This window comes from Pristiophorus japonicus, unplaced genomic scaffold (genome assembly GCF_044704955.1).
Source record: "Pristiophorus japonicus isolate sPriJap1 unplaced genomic scaffold, sPriJap1.hap1 HAP1_SCAFFOLD_162, whole genome shotgun sequence".
Taxonomy (NCBI): domain Eukaryota; kingdom Metazoa; phylum Chordata; class Chondrichthyes; family Pristiophoridae; genus Pristiophorus; species Pristiophorus japonicus.
In genome coordinates this window covers 165,280-188,189 of record NW_027251299.1, presented here as the reverse complement: position 1 = coordinate 188,189, position 22,910 = coordinate 165,280, and positions in this window count along the sequence as shown.

Sequence of the window (22,910 nt, the reverse complement as noted above, 5' to 3'; positions counted from 1 at the left end):
GGGATTGATACAGGACTATGGGGAGAGAGCGGGGCAGTGGGATTAGTTTGGGGATTGATACAGGACTATGGGGAGAGAGCGGGGCAGTGGGATTAGTTTGGGGTTGGATACAGGACTATGGGGAGAGAGCGGGGCAGTGGAATTAGTTTGGGGATTGATACAGGACCATGGGGAGAGAGCGGGGAAGTGGGATTAGTTTGGAGATTGATACAGGGCTATGTGGAGAGAGTGCGGCAGTGGGATTAGTTTGGGGATTGATACAGGACTATGGGGAGCGAGCGGGGCAGTGGGATTAGTTTGGGGATTGATACAGGACTATGGGGAGAGAGCGGGGCAGTGGGATTAGTTTGGAGATTGATACAGGACTATGGGGAGAGAGCGGGGCAGTGTGATTAGTTTGCGATTGATACAGGATTATGGGGAGAGAGCGGGGCAGTGGGATTAGTTTCGAGATTGATACAGCGCTATGGGGAGAGAGCGGGGCAGTGGGATTAGTTTGGGGTTTGATACAGGACTATGGGGAGAGATCGGGGTAGTGGGATTAGTTTGGAGATTGATACAGGACTATGGGGAGAGAGCAGGGCAGTGGGATTAGTTTGGAGATTGAAACAGGACTATGGGGAGAGAGTGGGGCAGTGGGATTAGTTTGGGGTTTGATACAGGACTATGGGGAGAGAGCGGGGAAGTGGGATTAGTTTGGGGATTGATACAGGACTATGGGGAGAGAGCGGGGCAGTGGGATTAGTTTGGGGATTGATACAGGACTATGGGGAGAGAGCGGGGCAGTGGGATTAGTTTGGGGTTTGATACAGGACTATGGGGAGAGAGCGGGGCAGTGGAATTAGTTTGGGGATTGATACAGGACTATGGGGAGAGAGCGGGGAAGTGGGATTAGTTTGGAGATTGATACAGGGCTATGGGGAGAGAGCGGGGCAGTGGGATTAATTTGGGGATTGATACAGGGCTATGAGGAGAGAGCAGGGCAGTGGGATTAGTTTGGGGATTGATACAGGGCTATGGGGAGAGAGCGGGGCAATGGGATTAGTTTGGGGATTGATACAGGACTATGGGGAGAGAGCGGTGCAGTGGGATTAGTTTGGGGATTGATACAGGACTATGAGGAGAGAGTGGGGCAGTGGGATTAGTTTGGGGTTTGATACAGGACTATGGGGAGAGAGCGGGGCAGTGGGATTCGTTTGGGGTTTGATACAGGACTATGGGGAGAGATCGGGGTAGTGGGATTAGTTTGGAGATTGATACAGGACTATGGGGAGAGAGCAGGGCAGTGGGATTAGTTTGGAGATTGATACAGGACTATGGGGAGAGAGTGGGGCAGTGGGATTAGTTTGGGGTTTGATACAGGTCTATGGGGAGAGAGCGGGGCAGTGGGATTAGTTTGGGGTTTGATACAGGACTATGGGGAGAGAGCGGGGCAGTGGGATTAGTTTGGGGATTGATACAGGGCTATGGGGAGAGAGCGGGGCAGTGGGATTAGTTTGTGGATTGTTACAGGACTATGGGGAGAGAGCGGGGCAGTGGGATTAGTTTGGGGATTGATACAGGGCTATGGGGAGAGAGCGGGGCAGTGGGATTAGTTTGGGGATTGATACAGGGCTATGGGGAGAGAGCGGGGCAGTGGAATTAGTTTGGGGATTGATACAGGGCTATGGGGAGAGAGCGGGGCAGTGGGATTAGTTTGCGGATTGATACAGGACTATGGGGAGAGAGCGGGGCAGTGGGATTAGTTTGGGGATTGATACAGGGCTATGGGGAGAGAGCGGGACAGTGGGATTAGTTTGCGGATTGATACAGGACTATGGAGAGAGAGCGGTGCAGTGGGATTAGTTTGGGGATTGATGCAGGGCTATGGGGAGAGAGCGGGACAGTGGGATTAGTTTGGGGATTGATACAGGGCTATGGGGAGAGAGCGGGGCAGTGGGATTAGTTTGCGATTGATACAGGATTCTGGGGAGAGAGCGGGGCAGTGGGATTAGTTTCGAGATTGATACAGGGCTATGGGGAGAGAGCGGGGCAGTGGGATTAGTTTGGGGATTGATACAGGACTATGTGGAGAGAGCGGGGCAGTGGGATTAGTTTGGGGATTGATACAGGACTATGGGGAGACAGCGGGGCAGTGGGATTAGTTTGGGGATTGATACAGGACTATGAGGAGAGAGCGGGGCAGTGGGATTAGTTTGGGGATTGATACAGGGCTATGGGGAGAGAGCGGGGCAGTGGGATTAATTTGGGGATTGATACAGGGCTATTAGGAGAGAGCAGTGCAGTGGGATTAGTTTGGGGATTGATACAGGGCTATGGGGAGAGAGCGGGGCAGTGGGATTAGTTTGGGGATTGATACAGGACTATGGGGAGAGAGTGGGGCAGTGGGATTAGTTTGGGGTTTGATACAGGTCCATGGGGAGAGAGCGGGGCAGTGGGATTAGTTTGGGGTTTGATACAGGACTATGGGGAGAGAGCGGGGCAGTGGGATTAGTTTGGGGATTGATACATGGCTATGGGGAGAGAACGGGGCAGTGGGATTAGTTTGTGGATTGTTACAGGACTATGCGGAGAGAGCGGGGCAGTGGGATTAGTTTGGGGATTGATACAGGGCTATGGGGAGGGAGCGGGGCAGTGGGATTAGGTTGGGGATTGATACAGGGCTATGGGGAGAGAGCGGGGCAGTGTGATTAGTTTGCGATTGATACAGGATTATGGGGAGAGAGCGGGGCAGTGGGATTAGTTTGGAGATTGATACAGGGCTATGTGGAGAGAGTGCGGCAGTGGGATTAGTTTGGGGATTGATACAGGACTATGGGGAGCGAGCGGGGCAGTGGGATTAGTTTGGGGATTGATACAGGACTATGGGGAGAGAGCGGGGCAGTGGGATTAGTTTGGAGATTGATACAGGACTATGGGGAGAGAGCGGGGCAGTGGGATTAGTTTGGGGATTGATACAGGACTATGGGGAGAGAGCGGGGCAGTGGGATTAATTTGGAGATTGATACAGGACTATGGGGAGAGAGCGGGGCAGTGGGATTAGTTTGGAGATTGATACAGGGCTATGGGGAGAGAGTGCGGCAGTGGGATTAGTTTGGGGATTGATACAGGACTATGGGGAGAGAGCGGGGCAGTGGGATTAGTTTGGGGATTGATACAGGGCTATGGGGAGAGAGCGGGGCAGTGGGATTAGTTTGGGGATTGATACAGGGCTATGGGGAGAGAGCGGGGCAGTGGGATTAGTTTGGGGATTGATACAGGGCTATGGGGAGAGAGCGGGGCAGTGGGATTAGTTTGGGGATTGATACAGGACTATGGGGACAGAGCGGGGCAGTGGGATTAGTTTGGGGATTGATACAGGGCTATGGGGAGAGAGCGGGGCAATGGGATTAGTTTGCGGATTTATACAGGACTATGGGGAGAGAGCGGTGCAGTGGGATTAGTTTGGGGATTGATACAGGACTATGGGGAGAGAGCAGGGCAGTGGGATTAGTTTGGGGATTGATACAGGGCTATGGGGAGAGAGCGGGGCAGTGGGATTAGTTTGGGGATTGATACAGGACTATGGGGAGAGAGCGGGGCAGTGGGATTAGTTTGGGGATTGATACAGGGCTATGGGGAGAGAGCGGGGCAGTGGGATTAGTTTGCGGATTTATACAGGGCTATGGGGAGAGAGCGGTGCTGTGGGATTAGTTTGGGGATTGATACAGGGCTATGGGGAGAGAGCGGGGCAGTGGGATTAATTTGGGGATTGATACAGGGCTATGAGGAGAGAGCAGGGCAGTGGGATTAGTTTGGGGATTGATACAGGGCTATGGGGAGAGAGCGGGGCAATGGGATTAGTTTAGGGATTGATACAGGACTATGGGGAGAGAGCGGTGCAGTGGGATTAGTTTGGGGATTGATACAGGACTATGAGGAGAGAGTGGGGCAGTGGGATTAGTTTGGGGTTTGATACAGGACTATGGGGAGAGAGCGGGGCAGTGGGATTCGTTTGGGGTTTGATACAGGACTATGGGGAGAGATCGGGGTAGTGGGATTAGTTTGGAGATTGATACAGGACTATGGGGAGAGAGCAGGGCAGTGGGATTAGTTTGGAGATTGATACAGGACTATGGGGAGAGAGTGGGGCAGTGGGATTAGTTTGGGGTTTGATACAGGTCTATGGGGAGAGAGCGGGGCAGTGGGATTAGTTTGGGGTTTGATACAGGACTATGGGGAGAGAGCGGGGCAGTGGGATTAGTTTGGGGATTGATACAGGGCTATGGGGAGAGAGCGGGGCAGTGGGATTAGTTTGTGGATTGTTACAGGACTATGGGGAGAGAGCGGGGCAGTGGGATTAGTTTGGGGATTGATACAGGGCTATGGGGAGATAGCGGGGCAGTGGGATTAGTTTCGAGATTGATACAGCGCTATGGGGAGAGAGCGGGGCAGTGGGATTAGTTTGGGGTTTGATACAGGACTATGGGGAGAGATCGGGGTAGAGGGATTAGTTTGGAGATTGAAACAGGACTATGGGGAGAGAGCAGGGCAGTGGGATTAGATTGGAGATTGAAACAGGACTATGGGGAGAGAGTGGGGCAGTGGGATTAGTTTGGGGATTGATACAGGACTATGGGGAGAGAGCGGGGAAGTGGGATTAGTTTGGAGATTGATACAGTGCTATGGGGCGAGAGTGCGGCAGCGGGATTAGTTTGGGGATTGATACAGGACTATGGGGAGAGAGCGGGGCAGTGGGATTAGTTTGTGGATTGATACTGGACTATGGGGAGAGAGCGGGGCAGTGGGATTAGTTTAGAGATTGATACAGAGCTATGGGGAGAGAGTGCGGCAGTGGGATTAGTTTGGGGATTGATACAGGACTATGGGGAGAGAGCGGGGCAGTGGGATTAGTTTGGGGATTGATACAGGACTATGGGGAGAGAGCGGGGCAGTGGGATTAGTTTGGAGATTGATACAGGACTATGGCGAGAGATCGGGGCACTGAGATCAGTTTGGGGATTGATACAGGGCTATGGGGAGAGAGCGGGGCAGTGGGATTAATTTGGGGATTGATACAGGGCTATGAGGAGAGAGCAGGGCAGTGGGATTAGTTTGGGGATTGATACAGGGCTATGGGGAGAGAGCGGGGCAATGGGATTAGTTTGGGGATTGATACAGGTCTATGGGGAGAGAGCGGTGCAGTGGGATTAGTTTGGGGATTGATACAGGACTATGAGGAGAGAGTGGGGCAGTGGGATAAGTTTGGGGTTTGATACAGGACTATGGGGAGAGAGCGGGGCAGTGGGATTCGTTTGGGGTTTGATACAGGACTATGGGGAGAGATCGGGGTAGTGGGATTAGTATGGAGATTGATACAGGACTATGGGGAGAGAGCAGGGCAGTGGGATAAGTTTGGAGATTGATACAGGACTATGGGGAGAGAGTGGGGCAGTGGGATTAGTTTGGGGTTTGATACAGGTCTATGGGGAGAGAGCGGGGCAGTGGGATTAGTTTGGGGTTTGATACAGGGCTATGGGGAGAGAGCGGTGCAGTGTAATTAGTTTGCGATTGATACAGGATTATGGGGAGAGAGCGGGGCAGTGGGATTAGTTTCGAGATTGATACAGCGCTATGGGGAGAGAGCGGGGCAGTGGGATTAGTTTGGGGTTTGATACAGGACTATGGGGAGAGATCGGGGTAGAGGGATTAGTTTGGAGATTGAAACAGGACTATGGGGAGAGAGCAGGGCAGTGGGATTAGATTGGAGATTGAAACAGGACTATGGGGAGAGAGTGGGGCAGTGGGATTAGTTTGGGGTTTGATACAGGACTATGGGGAGAGAGCGGGGATGTTGGATTAGTTTGGGGATTGATACAGGACTATGGGGAGAGAGCGGGGCAGTGGGATTAGTTTGGGGATTGATACAGGACTATCGGGAGAGAGCGGGGCAGTGGGATTAGTTTGGGGTTTGATACAGGACTATGGGGAGAGAGCGGGGCAGTGGGATTAGTTTGGGGATTGATACAGGACTATGGGGAGAGAGCGGGGAAGTGGGATTAGTTTGGAGATTGATACAGTGCTATGGCGCGAGAGTGCGGCAGCGGGATTAGTTTGGGGATTGATACAGGACTATGGGGAGAGAGCGGGGCAGTGGGATTAGTTTGTGGATTGATACTGGACTATGGGGAGAGAGCGGGGCAGTGGGATTAGTTTAGAGATTGATACAGAGCTATGGGGAGAGAGTGCGGCACTGGGATTAGTTTGGGGATTGATACAGGACTATGGGGAGAGAGCGGGGCAGTGGGATTAGTTTGGGGATTGATACAGGACTATGGGGAGAGAGCGGGGCAGTGGGATTAGTTTGGAGATTGATACAGGACTATGGCGAGAGAGCGGGGCACTGACATCAGTTTGGGGATTGATACAGGACTATGGGGAGAGAGCGGGGCAGTGGGATTAGTTTGGAGATTGATACAGGGCTATGGGGAGAGAGTGCGGCAGTGGGATTAGTTTGGGGATTGATACAGGGCTATGGGGAGAGAGCGGGGCAGTGGGATTAGTTTGGGGATTGATACAGGGCTATGGGGAGAGAGCCGGGCAGTGGGATTAGTTTGGGGATTGATACCGGGCTATGGGGAGAGAGCGGGGCAGTGGGATTAGTTTGGGGATTGATACAGGGCGATGGGGAGAGAACAGGGCAGTGGGATTAGTTTGGGGATTGATACCGGACTATGGGGGGAGAGCGGAGCAGTGGGATTAGTTTGGGGATTGATACAGGACTATGGGGAGAGAGCGGGGCAGTGGGATTAGTTTGCGGATTGATACAGGACTATGGGGAGAGAGCGGTGCAGTGGGATTAGTTTGGGGATTGATACAGGGCTATGGGGAGAGAGCGGGACAGTAGGATTAGTTTGGGGATTGATACAGGGCTATGGGGAGAGAGCGGGGCAGTGGGATTAGTTTGCGATTGATACAGGATTATTGGGAGAGAGCGGTGCAGTGGGATTAGTTTCGAAATTGATACAGGGCTATGGGGAGAGAGCGGGGCAGTGGGATTAGTTTGGGGATTGATACAGGACTATGGGGAGAGAGCGGGGCAGTGGGATTAGTTTGGGGATTGATACAGGACTATGGGGAGAGAGCGGGGCATTGGGATTAGTTTGGGGATTGATACAGGACTATGAGGAGAGAGCGGGGCAGTGGGATTAGTTTGGGGATTGATACAGGGCTATGGGGAGAGAGCGGGGCAGTGGGATTAATTTGGGGATTGATACAGGGCTATGAGGAGAGAGCAGGGCAGTGGGATTCGTTTGGGGATTGATACAGGGCTATGGGGAGAGAGCGGGGCAGTGGGATTAGTTTGGGGATTGATACAGGGCTATGGGGAGAGAGCGGGGCAGTGGGATTAGTTTGGGGATTGATACAGGGCTATGGGGAGAGAGCGGGGCAGTGGGATTAGGTTGGGGATTGATACAGGGCTATGGGGAGAGAGCGGGGCAGTGTGATTAGTTTGGAGATTGATACAGGGCTATGGGGAGAGAGTGCGGCAGTGGGATTAGTTTGGGGATTGATACAGGACTATGGGGAGAGAGCGGGGCAGTGGGATTAGTTTGGGGATTGATACAGGGCTATGGGGAGAGAGCGGGGCAGTGGGATTAGTTTGGGGATTGATACAGGGCTATGGGGAGAGAGCGGGGCAGTGGGATTAGTTTGGGGATTGATACAGGGCTATGGGGAGAGAGCGGGGCAGTGGGATTAGTTTGGGGATTGATACAGGACTATGGGGAGAGAGCGGGGCAGTGGGATTAGTTTGGGGATTGATACAGGGCTATGGGGAGAGAGCGGGGCAATGGGATTAGTTTGCGGATTTATACAGGACTATGGGGAGAGAGCGGTGCAGTGGGATTAGTTTGGGGATTGATACAGGACTATGGGGAGAGAGCAGGGCAGTGGGATTAGTTTGGGGATTGATACAGGGCTATGGGGAGAGAGCGGGGCAGTGGGATTAGTTTGGGGATTGATACAGGACTATGGGGAGAGAGCGGGGCAGTGGGATTAGTTTGGGGATTGATACAGGGCTATGGGGAGAGAGCGGGGCAGTGGGATTAGTTTGCGGATTTATACAGGGCTATGGGGAGAGAGCGGTGCTGTGGGATTAGTTTGGGGATTGATACAGGGCTATGGGGAGAGAGCGGGGCAGTGGGATTAATTTGGGGATTGATACAGGGCTATGAGGAGAGAGCAGGGCAGTGGGATTAGTTTGGGGATTGATACAGGGCTATGGGGAGAGAGCGGGGCAATGGGATTAGTTTAGGGATTGATACAGGACTATGGGGAGAGAGCGGTGCAGTGGGATTAGTTTGGGGATTGATACAGGACGATGAGGAGAGAGTGGGGCAGTGGGATTAGTTTGGGGTTTGATACAGGACTATGGGGAGAGAGCGGGGCAGTGGGATTCGTTTGGGGTTTGATACAGGACTATGGGGAGAGATCGGGGTAGTGGGATTAGTTTGGAGATTGATACAGGACTATGGGGAGAGAGCAGGGCAGTGGGATTAGTTTGGAGATTGATACAGGACTATGGGGAGAGAGTGGGGCAGTGGGATTAGTTTGGGGTTTGATACAGGTCTATGGGGAGAGAGCGGGGCAGTGGGATTAGTTTGGGGTTTGATACAGGACTATGGGGAGAGAGCGGGGCAGTGGGATTAGTTTGGGGATTGATACAGGGCTATGGGGAGAGAGCGGGGCAGTGGGATTAGTTTGTGGATTGTTACAGGACTATGGGGAGAGAGCGGGGCAGTGGGATTAGTTTGGGGATTGATACAGGGCTATGGGGAGATAGCGGGGCAGTGGGATTAGTTTCGAGATTGATACAGCGCTATGGGGAGAGAGCGGGGCAGTGGGATTAGTTTGGGGTTTGATACAGGACAATGGGGAGAGATCGGGGTAGAGGGATTAGTTTGGAGATTGAAACAGGACTATGGGGAGAGAGCAGGGCAGTGGGATTAGATTGGAGATTGAAACAGGACTATGGGGAGAGAGTGGGGCAGTGGGATTAGTTTGGGGATTGATACAGGACTATGGGGAGAGAGCGGGGAAGTGGGATTAGTTTGGAGATTGATACAGTGCTATGGGGCGAGAGTGCGGCAGCGGGATTAGTTTGGGGATTGATACAGGACTATGGGGAGAGAGCGGGGCAGTGGGATTAGTTTGTGGATTGATACTGGACTATGGGGAGAGAGCGGGGCAGTGGGATTAGTTTAGAGATTGATACAGAGCTATGGGGAGAGAGTGCGGCAGTGGGATTAGTTTGGGGATTGATACAGGACTATGGGGAGAGAGCGGGGCAGTGGGATTAGTTTGGGGATTGATACAGGACTATGGGGAGAGAGCGGGGCAGTGGGATTAGTTTGGAGATTGATACAGGACTATGGCGAGAGAGCGGGGCACTGAGATCAGTTTGGGGATTGATACAGGGCTATGGGGAGAGAGCGGGGCAGTGGGATTAATTTGGGGATTGATACAGGGCTATGAGGAGAGAGCAGGGCAGTGGGATTAGTTTGGGGATTGATACAGGGCTATGGGGAGAGAGCGGGGCAATGGGATTAGTTTGGGGATTGATACAGGTCTATGGGGAGAGAGCGGTGCAGTGGGATTAGTTTGGGGATTGATACAGGACTATGAGGAGAGAGTGGGGCAGTGGGATAAGTTTGGGGTTTGATACAGGACTATGGGGAGAGAGCGGGGCAGTGGGATTCGTTTGGGGTTTGATACAGGACTATGGGGAGAGATCGGGGTAGTGGGATTAGTATGGAGATTGATACAGGACTATGGGGAGAGAGCAGGGCAGTGGGATAAGTTTGGAGATTGATACAGGACTATGGGGAGAGAGTGGGGCAGTGGGATTAGTTTGGGGTTTGATACAGGTCTATGGGGAGAGAGCGGGGCAGTGGGATTAGTTTGGGGTTTGATACAGGACTATGGGGAGAGAGCGGGGCAGTGGGATTAGTTTGGGGATTGATACAGGGCTATGGGGAGAGAGCGGGGCAGTGGGATTAGTTTGTGGATTGTTACAGGACTATGGGGAGAGAGCGGGGCAGTGGGATTAGTTTGGGGATTGATACAGGGCTATGGGGAGAGAGCGGGGCAGTGGGATTAGTTTGGGGATTGATACAGGGCTATGGGGAGAGAGCGGTGCAGTGTAATTAGTTTGCGATTGATACAGGATTATGGGGAGAGAGCGGGGCAGTGGGATTAGTTTCGAGATTGATACAGCGCTATGGGGAGAGAGCGGGGCAGTGGGATTAGTTTGGGGTTTGATACAGGACTATGGGGAGAGATCGGGGTAGAGGGATTAGTTTGGAGATTGAAACAGGACTATGGGGAGAGAGCAGGGCAGTGGGATTAGATTGGAGATTGAAACAGGACTATGGGGAGAGAGTGGGGCAGTGGGATTAGTTTGGGGTTTGATACAGGACTATGGGGAGAGAGCGGGGATGTTGGATTAGTTTGGGGATTGATACAGGACTATGGGGAGAGAGCGGGGCAGTGGGATTAGTTTGGGGATTGATACAGGACTATCGGGAGAGAGCGGGGCAGTGGGATTAGTTTGGGGTTTGATACAGGACTATGGGGAGAGAGCGGGGCAGTGGGATTAGTTTGGGGATTGATACAGGACTATGGGGAGAGAGCGGGGAAGTGGGATTAGTTTGGAGATTGATACAGTGCTATGGCGCGAGAGTGCGGCAGCGGGATTAGTTTGGGGATTGATACAGGACTATGGGGAGAGAGCGGGGCAGTGGGATTAGTTTGTGGATTGATACTGGACTATGGGGAGAGAGCGGGGCAGTGGGATTAGTTTAGAGATTGATACAGAGCTATGGGGAGAGAGTGCGGCACTGGGATTAGTTTGGGGATTGATACAGGACTATGGGGAGAGAGCGGGGCAGTGGGATTAGTTTGGGGATTGATACAGGACTATGGGGAGAGAGCGGGGCAGTGGGATTAGTTTGGAGATTGATACAGGACTATGGCGAGAGAGCGGGGCACTGACATCAGTTTGGGGATTGATACAGGACTATGGGGAGAGAGCGGGGCAGTGGGATTAGTTTGGAGATTGATACAGGGCTATGGGGAGAGAGTGCGGCAGTGGGATTAGTTTGGGGATTGATACAGGGCTATGGGGAGAGAGCGGGGCAGTGGGATTAGTTTGGGGATTGATACAGGGCTATGGGGAGAGAGCCGGGCAGTGGGATTAGTTTGGGGATTGATACCGGGCTATGGGGAGAGAGCGGGGCAGTGGGATTAGTTTGGGGATTGATACAGGGCGATGGGGAGAGAACAGGGCAGTGGGATTAGTTTGGGGATTGATACCGGACTATGGGGGGAGAGCGGAGCAGTGGGATTAGTTTGGGGATTGATACAGGACTATGGGGAGAGAGCGGGGCAGTGGGATTAGTTTGCGGATTGATACAGGACTATGGGGAGAGAGCGGTGCAGTGGGATTAGTTTGGGGATTGATACAGGGCTATGGGGAGAGAGCGGGACAGTAGGATTAGTTTGGGGATTGATACAGGGCTATGGGGAGAGAGCGGGGCAGTGGGATTAGTTTGCGATTGATACAGGATTATTGGGAGAGAGCGGTGCAGTGGGATTAGTTTCGAAATTGATACAGGGCTATGGGGAGAGAGCGGGGCAGTGGGATTAGTTTGGGGATTGATACAGGACTATGGGGAGAGAGCGGGGCAGTGGGATTAGTTTGGGGATTGATACAGGACTATGGGGAGAGAGCGGGGCATTGGGATTAGTTTGGGGATTGATACAGGACTATGAGGAGAGAGCGGGGCAGTGGGATTAGTTTGGGGATTGATACAGGGCTATGGGGAGAGAGCGGGGCAGTGGGATTAATTTGGGGATTGATACAGGGCTATGAGGAGAGAGCAGGGCAGTGGGATTCGTTTGGGGATTGATACAGGGCTATGGGGAGAGAGCGGGGCAGTGGGATTAGTTTGGGGATTGATACAGGACTATGGGGAGAGAGCGGTGCAGTGGGATTAGTTTGGGGATTGATACAGGACTATGAGGAGAGAGCGGGGCAGTGGGATTAGTTTGGGGTTTGAAACAGGACTATGGGGAGAGAGCGGGGCAGTGGGATTCGTTTGGGGTTTGATACAGAACTATGGGGAGAGATCGGGGTAGTGGGATTTGTTTGGAGATTGATACAGGACTATGGGGAGAGAGCAGGGCAGTGGGATTAGTTTGGAGATTGATACAGGACTATGGGGAGAGAGTGGGGCAGTGGGATTAGTTTGGGGTTTGATACAGGACTATGGGGAGAGAGCGGGGCAGTGGAATTGGTTTGGAGATTGATACAGGGCTATGGGGAGAGAGAGTGGGGCAGTGGGATTAGTTTGGGTATTGTTACAGGGCTATGGGGAGAGAGCGAAGCAGTGGGATTAGTTTGGGGATTGATAGATGACTGTGGGGAGAGAGCGGGGCAGTGGGATTAGTTTGGGTATTGATACAGGGCTATGGGGAGAGCGCGGGGCAGAAGGATTAGTTTGGGGATTGATACAGGGCTATGGGGAGAGAGCGGGGCAGTGGATGGGTTTGGGGATTGATACAGGACTATGGGGAGAGAGCGGGGCAGTGGGATTAGTTTGGGGATTGATACAGGGCTATGGGGAGAGGGCGGGGCAGTGGGATTAGTTTGGCAATTGATACAGGACTATGGGGAGAGGGCGGGGCAGTGGGATTAGTTTGGGGATTGATACAGGGCTATGGGGAGAGAGCGGGACAGCGGGATTAGTTTGGGAATTGATACAGGGCTATAGGGAGAGAGTGGGGCAGTGGGATAAGTTTGGGGTTTGATACAGGACTATGGGGAGAGAGCGGGGCAGTGGGATTCGTTTGGGGTTTGATACAGGACTATGGGGAGAGATCGGGGTAGTGGGATTAGTATGGAGATTGATACAGGACTATGGGGAGAGAGCAGGGCAGTGGGATAAGTTTGGAGATTGATACAGGACTATGGGGAGAGAGTGGGGCAGTGGGATTAGTTTGGGGTTTGATACAGGTCTATGGGGAGAGAGCGGGGCAGTGGGATTAGTTTGGGGTTTGATACAGGACTATGGGGAGAGAGCGGGGCAGTGGGATTAGTTTGGGGATTGATACAGGGCTATGGGGAGAGAGCGGGGCAGTGGGATTAGTTTGTGGATTGTTACAGGACTATGGGGAGAGAGCGGGGCAGTGGGATTAGTTTGGGGATTGATACAGGGCTATGGGGAGAGAGCGGGGCAGTGGGATTAGTTTGGGGATTGATACAGGGCTATGGGGAGAGAGCGGTGCAGTGTAATTAGTTTGCGATTGATACAGGATTATGGGGAGAGAGCGGGGCAGTGGGATTAGTTTCGAGATTGATACAGCGCTATGGGGAGAGAGCGGGGCAGTGGGATTAGTTTGGGGTTTGATACAGGACTATGGGGAGAGATCGGGGTAGAGGGATTAGTTTGGAGATTGAAACAGGACTATGGGGAGAGAGCAGGGCAGTGGGATTAGATTGGAGATTGAAACAGGACTATGGGGAGAGAGTGGGGCAGTGGGATTAGTTTGGGGTTTGATACAGGACTATGGGGAGAGAGCGGGGATGTTGGATTAGTTTGGGGATTGATACAGGACTATGGGGAGAGAGCGGGGCAGTGGGATTAGTTTGGGGATTGATACAGGACTATCGGGAGAGAGCGGGGCAGTGGGATTAGTTTGGGGTTTGATACAGGACTATGGGGAGAGAGCGGGGCAGTGGGATTAGTTTGGGGATTGATACAGGACTATGGGGAGAGAGCGGGGAAGTGGGATTAGTTTGGAGATTGATACAGTGCTATGGGGCGAGAGTGCGGCAGCGGGATTAGTTTGGGGATTGATACAGGACTATGGGGAGAGAGCGGGGCAGTGGGATTAGTTTGTGGATTGATACTGGACTATGGGGAGAGAGCGGGGCAGTGGGATTAGTTTAGAGATTGATACAGAGCTATGGGGAGAGAGTGCGGCAGTGGGATTAGTTTGGGGATTGATACAGGACTATGGGGAGAGAGCGGGGCAGTGGGATTAGTTTGGGGATTGATACAGGACTATGGGGAGAGAGCGGGGCAGTGGGATTAGTTTGGAGATTGATACAGGACTATGGCGAGAGAGCGGGGCACTGACATCAGTTTGGGGATTGATACAGGACTATGGGGAGAGAGCGGGGCAGTGGGATTAGTTTGGAGATTGATACAGGGCTATGGGGAGAGAGTGCGGCAGTGGGATCAGTTTGGGGATTGATACAGGGCTATGGGGAGAGAGCGGGGCAGTGGGATTAGTTTGGGGATTGATACAGGGCTATGGGGAGAGAGCCGGGCAGTGGGATTAGTTTGGGGATTGATACCGGGCTATGGGGAGAGAGCGGGGCAGTGGGATTAGTTTGGGGATTGATACAGGGCGATGGGGAGAGAACAGGGCAGTGGGATTAGTTTGGGGATTGATACCGGACTATGGGGGGAGAGCGGAGCAGTGGGATTAGTTTGGGGATTGATACAGGACTATGGGGAGAGAGCGGGGCAGTGGGATTAGTTTGCGGATTGATACAGGACTATGGGGAGAGAGCGGTGCAGTGGGATTAGTTTGGGGATTGATACAGGGCTATGGGGAGAGAGCGGGACAGTAGGATTAGTTTGGGGATTGATACAGGGCTATGGGGAGAGAGCGGGGCAGTGGGATTAGTTTGCGATTGATACAGGATTATTGGGAGAGAGCGGTGCAGTGGGATTAGTTTCGAAATTGATACAGGGCTATGGGGAGAGAGCGGGGCAGTGGGATTAGTTTGGGGATTGATACAGGACTATGGGGAGAGAGCGGGGCAGTGGGATTAGTTTGGGGATTGATACAGGACTATGGGGAGAGAGCGGGGCATTGGGATTAGTTTGGGGATTGATACAGGACTATGAGGAGAGAGCGGGGCAGTGGGATTAGTTTGGGGATTGATACAGGGCTATGGGGAGAGAGCGGGGCAGTGGGATTAATTTGGGGATTGATACAGGGCTATGAGGAGAGAGCAGGGCAGTGGGATTCGTTTGGGGATTGATACAGGGCTATGGGGAGAGAGCGGGGCAGTGGGATTTTTTTGGGGATTGATACAGGACTATGGGGAGAGAGCGGTGCAGTGGGATTAGTTTGGGGATTGATACAGGACTATGAGGAGAGAGCGGGGCAGTGGGATTAGTTTGGGGTTTGATACAGGACTATGGGGAGAGAGCGGGGCAGTGGGATTCGTTTGGGGTTTGATACAGAACTATGGGGAGAGATCGGGGTAGTGGGATTTGTTTGGAGATTGATACAGGACTATGGGGAGAGAGCAGGGCAGTGGGATTAGTTTGGAGATTGATACAGGACTATGGGGAGAGAGTGGGGCAGTGGGATTAGTTTGGGGTTTGATACAGGACTATGGGGAGAGAGCGGGGCAGTGGAATTGGTTTGGAGATTGATACAGGGCTATGGGGAGAGAGAGTGGGGCAGTGGGATTAGTTTGGGTATTGTTACAGGGCTATGGGGAGAGAGCGAAGCAGTGGGATTAGTTTGGGGATTGATAGAAGACTGTGGGGAGAGAGCGGGGCAGTGGGATTAGTTTGGGTATTGATACAGGGCTATGGGGAGAGCGCGGGGCAGAAGGATTAGTTTGGGGATTGATACAGGGCTATGGGGAGAGAGCGGGGCAGTGGATGGGTTTGGGGATTGATACAGGACTATGGGGAGAGAGCGGGGCAGTGGGATTAGTTTGGGGATTGATACAGGGCTATGGGGAGAGGGCGGGGCAGTGGGATTAGTTTGGGAATTGATACAGGACTATGGGGAGAGAGCGGGGCAGTGGGATTAGTTTGGGGATTGATACAGGGCTATGGGGAGAGAGCGGGACAGCGGGATTAGTTTGGGAATTGATACAGGGCTATAGGGAGAGAGCGGGGCAGTGGGATTAGTTTGCGATTGATACAGGTTTATGGGGAGTGAGCGGGGCAGTGGGATTAGTTTCGAGATTGATACAGGGCTATGGGGAGAGAGCGGGGCAGTGGGATTAGTTTGTGGATTGATACAGGACTATGGGGAGAGAGCGGGGCAGTTGGATTAGTTTGGGGATTGATAGAGGACTATGAGGAGAGAGCGGGGCTGTGGGATTAGCTTGGGGATTGATACAGGGCTATGGGGAGAGAGCGGGGCAGTGGGATTAGTTTGGGGATTGATACAGGACTATGGGGAGAGAGCGGGGCAGTGGGATTAGTTTGGAGATTGATACAGGACTATGGGGAGAGAGCGGGGCACTAAGATCAGTTTGGGGATTGATACAGGACGATGGGGAGAGAGCGGGGCAGTGGGATTAGTTTGGAGATTGATACAGGGCTATGGGGAGAGAGTGCGGCAGTGGGATTAGTTTGGGGATTGATACAGGGCTATGGGGAGGGAGCGGGGCAGTGGGATTAGTTTGGGGATTGATACAGGGCTATGGGGAGAGAGCGGGGCATTGGGATTAGTTTGGGGATATATACAGGGCTATGGGGAGAGAGCGGGGCAGTGGGATTAGTTTGGGGATTGATACAGGGCTATGGGGAGAGAGCGGGGCAGTGGGATTAGTTTGGGGAATGATACAGGACTATGGGGAGAGAGCGGGGCAGTGGGATTAGTTTGGGGATTGATACAGGGCTATGGGGAGAGAGCGGGGCAGTGGGATTTGTTTGCGGATTGTTACAGGACTATGGGGAAAGATCGGGTCAGTGGGATTAGTTTGGGGATTGATACAGGGCTATGGGGAGAGAGCGGGACAGTAGGATTAGTTTGGGGATTGATACAGGGCTATGGGGAGAGAGCGGGGCAGTGGGATTAGTTTGCGATTGATACAGGATTATGGGGAGAGAGCGGGGCAGTGGGATTAGTTTGGGGATTGATACAGGACTATGGGGAGAGAGCGGGGCAGTGGGATTAGTTTGGGGATTGATACAGGAGTATGGGGAGAGAGCGGGGCAGTGGGATTAGTTTGGGGTTTGATACAGGACTATGGGGAGAGAGCGGGGCAGTGGGATTCGTTTGGGGTTTGATACAGGACTATGGGGAGAGATCGGGGTAGTGGGATTTGTTTGGAGTTTGATACAGGACTATGGGGAGAGAGCGGGGCAGTGGGATTAGTTTGGGGTTTGATACAGGACTATAGGGAGAGAGCGGGGCAGTGGGATTGGTTTGGGGATTGATACAGGGCTATGGGGAGAGAGAGTGGGGCAGTGGGATTAGTTTGGGTATTGTTACAGGGTTATGGGGAGAGAGCGAGGCAGTGGGATTAGTTTGGGGATTGACAGAGGACTATGGGGAGAGAGCGGGGCAGTGGGATTAGTTTGGGCATTGAAACAGGGCTAGGGGGAGAGAGCGGGGCAGTGGTATTAGTTTGGGGATTGATACAGGGCTATGGGGAGAGAGCGGGGCATTGGGATTAGTTTGGGGATATATACAGGGCTATGGGGAGAGAGCGGGGCAGTGGGATTAGTTTGGGGATTGATACAGGGCTATGGGGAGAGAGCGGGGCAGTGGGATTAGTTTGGGGAATGATACAGGACTATGGGGAGAGAGCGGGGCAGTGGGATTAGTTTGGGGATTGATACAGGGCTATGGGGAGAGAGCGGGGCAGTGGGATTTGTTTGCGGATTGTTACAGGACTATGGGGAAAGATCGGGTCAGTGGGATTAGTTTGGGGATTGATACAGGGCTATGGGGAGAGAGCGGGACAGTAGGATTAGTTTGGGGATTGATACAGGGCTATGGGGAGAGAGCGGGGCAGTGGGATTAGTTTGCGATTGATACAGGATTATGGGGAGAGAGCGGGGCAGTGGGATTAGTTTGGGGATTGATACAGGACTATGGGGAGAGAGCGGGGCAGTGGGATTAGTTTGGGGATTGATACAGGAGTATGGGGAGAGAGCGGGGCAGTGGGATTAGTTTGGGGTTTGATACAGGACTATGGGGAGAGAGCGGGGCAGTGGGATTCGTTTGGGGTTTGATACAGGACTATGGGGAGAGATCGGGGTAGTGGGATTTGTTTGGAGTTTGATACAGGACTATGGGGAGAGAGCGGGGCAGTGGGATTATTTTGGGGTTTGATACAGGACTATAGGGAGAGAGCGGGGCAGTGGGATTGGTTTGGGGATTGATACAGGGCTATGGGGAGAGAGAGTGGGGCAGTGGGATTAGTTTGGGTATTGTTACAGGGTTATGGGGAGAGAGCGAGGCAGTGGGATTAGTTTGGGGATTGACAGAGGACTATGGGGAGAGAGCGGGGCAGTGGGATTAGTTTGGGCATTGAAACAGGGCTAGGGGGAGAGAGCGGGGCAGTGGTATTAGTTTGGGGATTGATACAGGGCTATGGGGAGAGAGCGGGACAGTGGATGAGTTTGGGGATTGATACAGGACTATGGGGAGAGAGCGGGGCAGTGGGATTAGTTTGGGGATTGATACAGGGCTATGGGGAGAGAGCGGGGCAGTGGGATTAGTTTGGGAATTGATACAGGACTATGGGGAGAGAGCGGGGCAGTGGGATTAGTTTGGGGATTGATACAGGGCTATGGGGAGAGAGCGGGGCAGTGGGATTAGTTTGGGATTGATACAGGACGATGGGGAGAGAGCGGGGCAGTGGGATTAGTTTGGGGTTTGATACAGGACTATGGGGAGAGAGCGGGGCAGTGGGATTAGTTTGGGGTTTGAAACAGGACTATGGGGAGAGATCGGGGCAGTGGGATTAGTTTGGAGATTGATACAGGACTATGGGGAGAGAGCGGGGCAGTGGGATTCGTTTGGAGTTTGATACAGGACTATGGGGAGAGAGCGGGGCAGTGGGATTAGTTTGGGGTTTGATACAGGACTATGGGGAGAGATCGGGGTAGTGGGATTAGTTTGGAGATTGATACAGGACGATGGGGAGAGAGCAGGGCAGTGGGATTAGTTTGGAGATTGATACAGGACTATGGGGAGAGAGCGGGGCAGTGGGATTAGTTTGGGGATTGATACAGGAGTATGGGGAGAGAGCGGGGCAGTGGGATTAGTTTGGGGTTTGATACAGGACTATGGGGAGAGAGCGGGGCAGTGGGATTCGTTTGGGGTTTGATACAGGACTATGGGGAGAGATCGGGGTAGTGGGATTTGTTTGGAGTTTGATACAGGACTATGGGGAGAGAGCGGGGCAGTGGGATTAGTTTGGGGTTTGATACAGGACTATAGGGAGAGAGCGGGGCAGTGGGATTGGTTTGGGGATTGATACAGGGCAATGGGGAGAGAGAGTGGGGCAGTGGGATTAGTTTGGGTATTGTTACAGGGTTATGGGGAGAGAGCGAGGCAGTGGGATTAGTTTGGGGATTGACAGAGGACTATGGGGAGAGAGCGGGGCAGTGGGATTAGTTTGGGCATTGAAACAGGGCTAGGGGGAGAGAGCGGGGCAGTGGTATTAGTTTGGGGATTGATACAGGGCTATGGGGAGAGAGCGGGGCAGTGGATGAGTTTGGGGATTGATACAGGACTATGGGGAGAGAGCGGGGCAGTGGGATTAGTTTGGGGATTGATACAGGGCTATGGGGAGAGAGCGGGGCAGTGGGATTAGTTTGGGAATTGATACAGGACTATGGGGAGAGAGCGGGGCAGTGGGATTAGTTTGGGGATTGATACAGGGCTATGGGGAGAGAGCGGGACAGCGGGATTAGTTTGGGGATTGATACAGGGCTATGGGGAGAGAGCGGTGCAGTGGGATTAGTTTGCGATTGATACAGGTTTATGGGGAGAGAGCGGGGCAGTGGGATTAGTTTGGGGATTGATACAGGACTATGGGGAGAGAGCGGGGCAGTGGGATTAGTTTGGGGATTGATACAGGGCTATGGGGAGAGAGCAGGGCAGTGAGATTAGTTTGGGGATTGATACAGGACGACGGGGAGAGAGCGGGGCAGTGGGATTAGTTTGGGATTGATACAGGACTATGGGGAGAGAGCGGGGCAGTGGGATTAGTTTGGGGTTTGATACAGGACTATGGGGAGAGAGCGGGACAGTGGGATTAGTTTGGGGTTTGAAACAGGACTATGGGGAGAGATCGGGGCAGTGGGATTAGTTTGGAGATTGATACAGGACTATGGGGAGAGAGCGGGGCAGTGGGATTCGTTTGGAGTTTGATACAGGACTATGGGGAGAGAGCGGGGCAGTGGGATTAGTTTGGGGTTTGATACAGGACTATGGGGAGAGATCGGGGTAGTGGGATTAGTTTGGAGATTGATACAGGACTATGGGGAGAGAGCAGGGCAGTGGGATTAGTTTGGAGATTGATACAGGACTATGGGGAGAGAGTGGGGCAGTGGGATTAGTTTGGGGATTGATACAGGGCTATGGGGAGAGAGCGGGGCAGTGGGATTAGTTTGTGGATTGTTACAGGACTATGGGGAGAGAGCGGTGCAGTGGGATTAGTTTGGGGATTGATACAGGACTATGAGGAGAGAGCGGGGCAGTGGGATTAGTTTGGGGTTTGATACAGGACTATGGGGAGAGAGCGGGGCAGTGGGATTCGTTTGGGGTTTGATACAGGACTATGGGGAGAGATCGGGGTAGTGGGATTAGTTTGGAGATTGATACAGGACTATGGGGAGAGAGCAGGGCAGTGGGATTAGTTTGGAGATTGATACAGGACTATGGGGAGAGAGTGGGGCAGTGGGATTAGTTTGGGGTTTGATACAGGTCTATGGGGAGAGAGTGGGGCAATGGGATTAGTTTGGGGTTTGATACAGGACTATGGGGAGAGAGCGGGGCAGTGGGATTAGTTTGGGGATTGATACAGGGCTATGGGGAGAGAGCGGGGCAGTGAGATTAGTTTGTGGATTGTTACAGGACTATGGGGAGAGAGCGGGGCAGTGGGATTAGTTTGCGGATTGATACAGGGCTATGGGGAGAGAGCGGGGGAGTGGGATTAGTTTGGGGGTTGATACAGGGCTATGGGGAGAGCGCGGTGCAGTGGAATTAGTTTGCGATTGATACAGGATTATGGGGAGAGAGCGGGGCAGTGGGATTAGTTTCGAGATTGATACAGCGCTATGGGAAGAGAGCGGGGCAGTGGGATTAGTTTGGGGTTTGATACAGGACTATGGGGAGAGATCGGGGTAGTGGGATTAGTTTGGAGATTGATACAGGACTATGGGGAGAGCAGGGCAGTGGGATTAGTTTGGAGATTGAAACAGGACTATGGGGAGAGAGTGGGGCAGTGGGATTAGTTTGGGGTTTGATACAGGACTATGGGGAGAGAGCGGGGATGTGGGATTAGTTTGGGGATTGATACAGGACTATGGGGAGAGAGCGGGGCAGTGGGATTAGTTTGGGGATTGATACAGGACTATCGGGAGAGAGCGGGGCAGTGGGATTAGCTTGGGGTTTGATACAGGACTATGGGGAGAGAGCGGGGCAGTGGGATTAGTTTGGGGATTGATACAGGACTATGCGGAGAGAGCGGGGAAGTGGGATTAGTTTGGAGATTGATACAGGGCTATGGGGAGAGAGTGCGGCAGTGGGATTAGTTTGGGGATTGATACAGGACTATGGGGAGAGAGCGGGGCAGTGGGATTAGTTTGTGGATTGATACTGGACTATGGGGAGAGAGCGGGGCAGTGGGATTAGTTTGGAGATTGATACAGAGCTATGGGGAGAGAGTGCGGCAGTGGGATTAGTTTGGGGATTGATACAGGACTATGGGGAGAGAGCGAGGCAGTGGGATTAGTTTGGGGATTGATACAGGACTATGGGGAGAGAGCGGGGCAGTGGGATTAATTTGGAGATTGATACAGGACTATGGCGAGAGAGCGGGGCACTGAGATCAGTTTGGGGATTGATACAGGGCTATGGGGAGAGAGCGGGGCAGTGGGATTAGTTTGGAGATTGATACAGGGCTATGGGGAGAGAGTGTGGCAGTGGGATTAGTTTGGGGATTGATACAGGGCTATGGGGAGAGAGCGGGGCAGTGGGATTAGTTTGGGGATCGATACAAGGCTATGGGGAGAGAGCGGGTCAGTGGGATTAGTTTGGGGATTGATACCGGGCTATGGGGAGAGAGCGGGGCAGTGGGATTAGTTTGGGGATTGATACAGGGCTATGGGGAGAGAACGGGGCAGTGGGATTTGTTCGGTGATTGATACCGGACTATGGGGAGAGAGCGGGGCAGTGGGATTAGTTTGGGGATTGATACAGGGCTATGGGGAGAGAGCGGGGCAGTGGGATTAGTTTGCGGATTGATACAGCACTATGGGGAGAGAGCGGTGCAGTGGGATTAGTTTGGGGATTGATACAGGGCTATGGGGAGAGAGCGGGACAGTAGGATTAGTTTGGGGATTGATACAGGGCTATGGGGAGAGAGCGGGGCAGTGGGATTAGTTTGCGATTGATACAGGATTATGGGGAGAGAGCGGGGCAGTGGGATTAGTTTCGAGATTGATACAGGGCTATGGGGAGAGAGCGGGGCAGTGGGATTAGTTTGGGGATTGATACAGGACTATGGGGAGAGAGCGGGGCAGTGGAATTAGTTTGGGTTTGATACAGGACTATGGGGAGAGAGCGGGGCATTGGGATTAGTTTGGGGATTGATTCAGGACTATGAGGAGAGAGCGGGGCAGTGGGATTAGTTTGGGGTTTGATACAGGACTATGGGGAGAGAGCGGGGCAGTGGGATTCGTTTGGGGTTTGATACAGGACTATGGGGAGAGATCGGGGTAGTGGGATTTGTTTGGAGATTGATACAGGACTATGGGGAGAGAGCAGGGCAGTGGGATTAGTTTGGAGATTGATACAGGACTATGGGGAGAGAGTGGGGCAGTGGGATTAGTTTGGGGTTTGATACAGGACTATGGGGA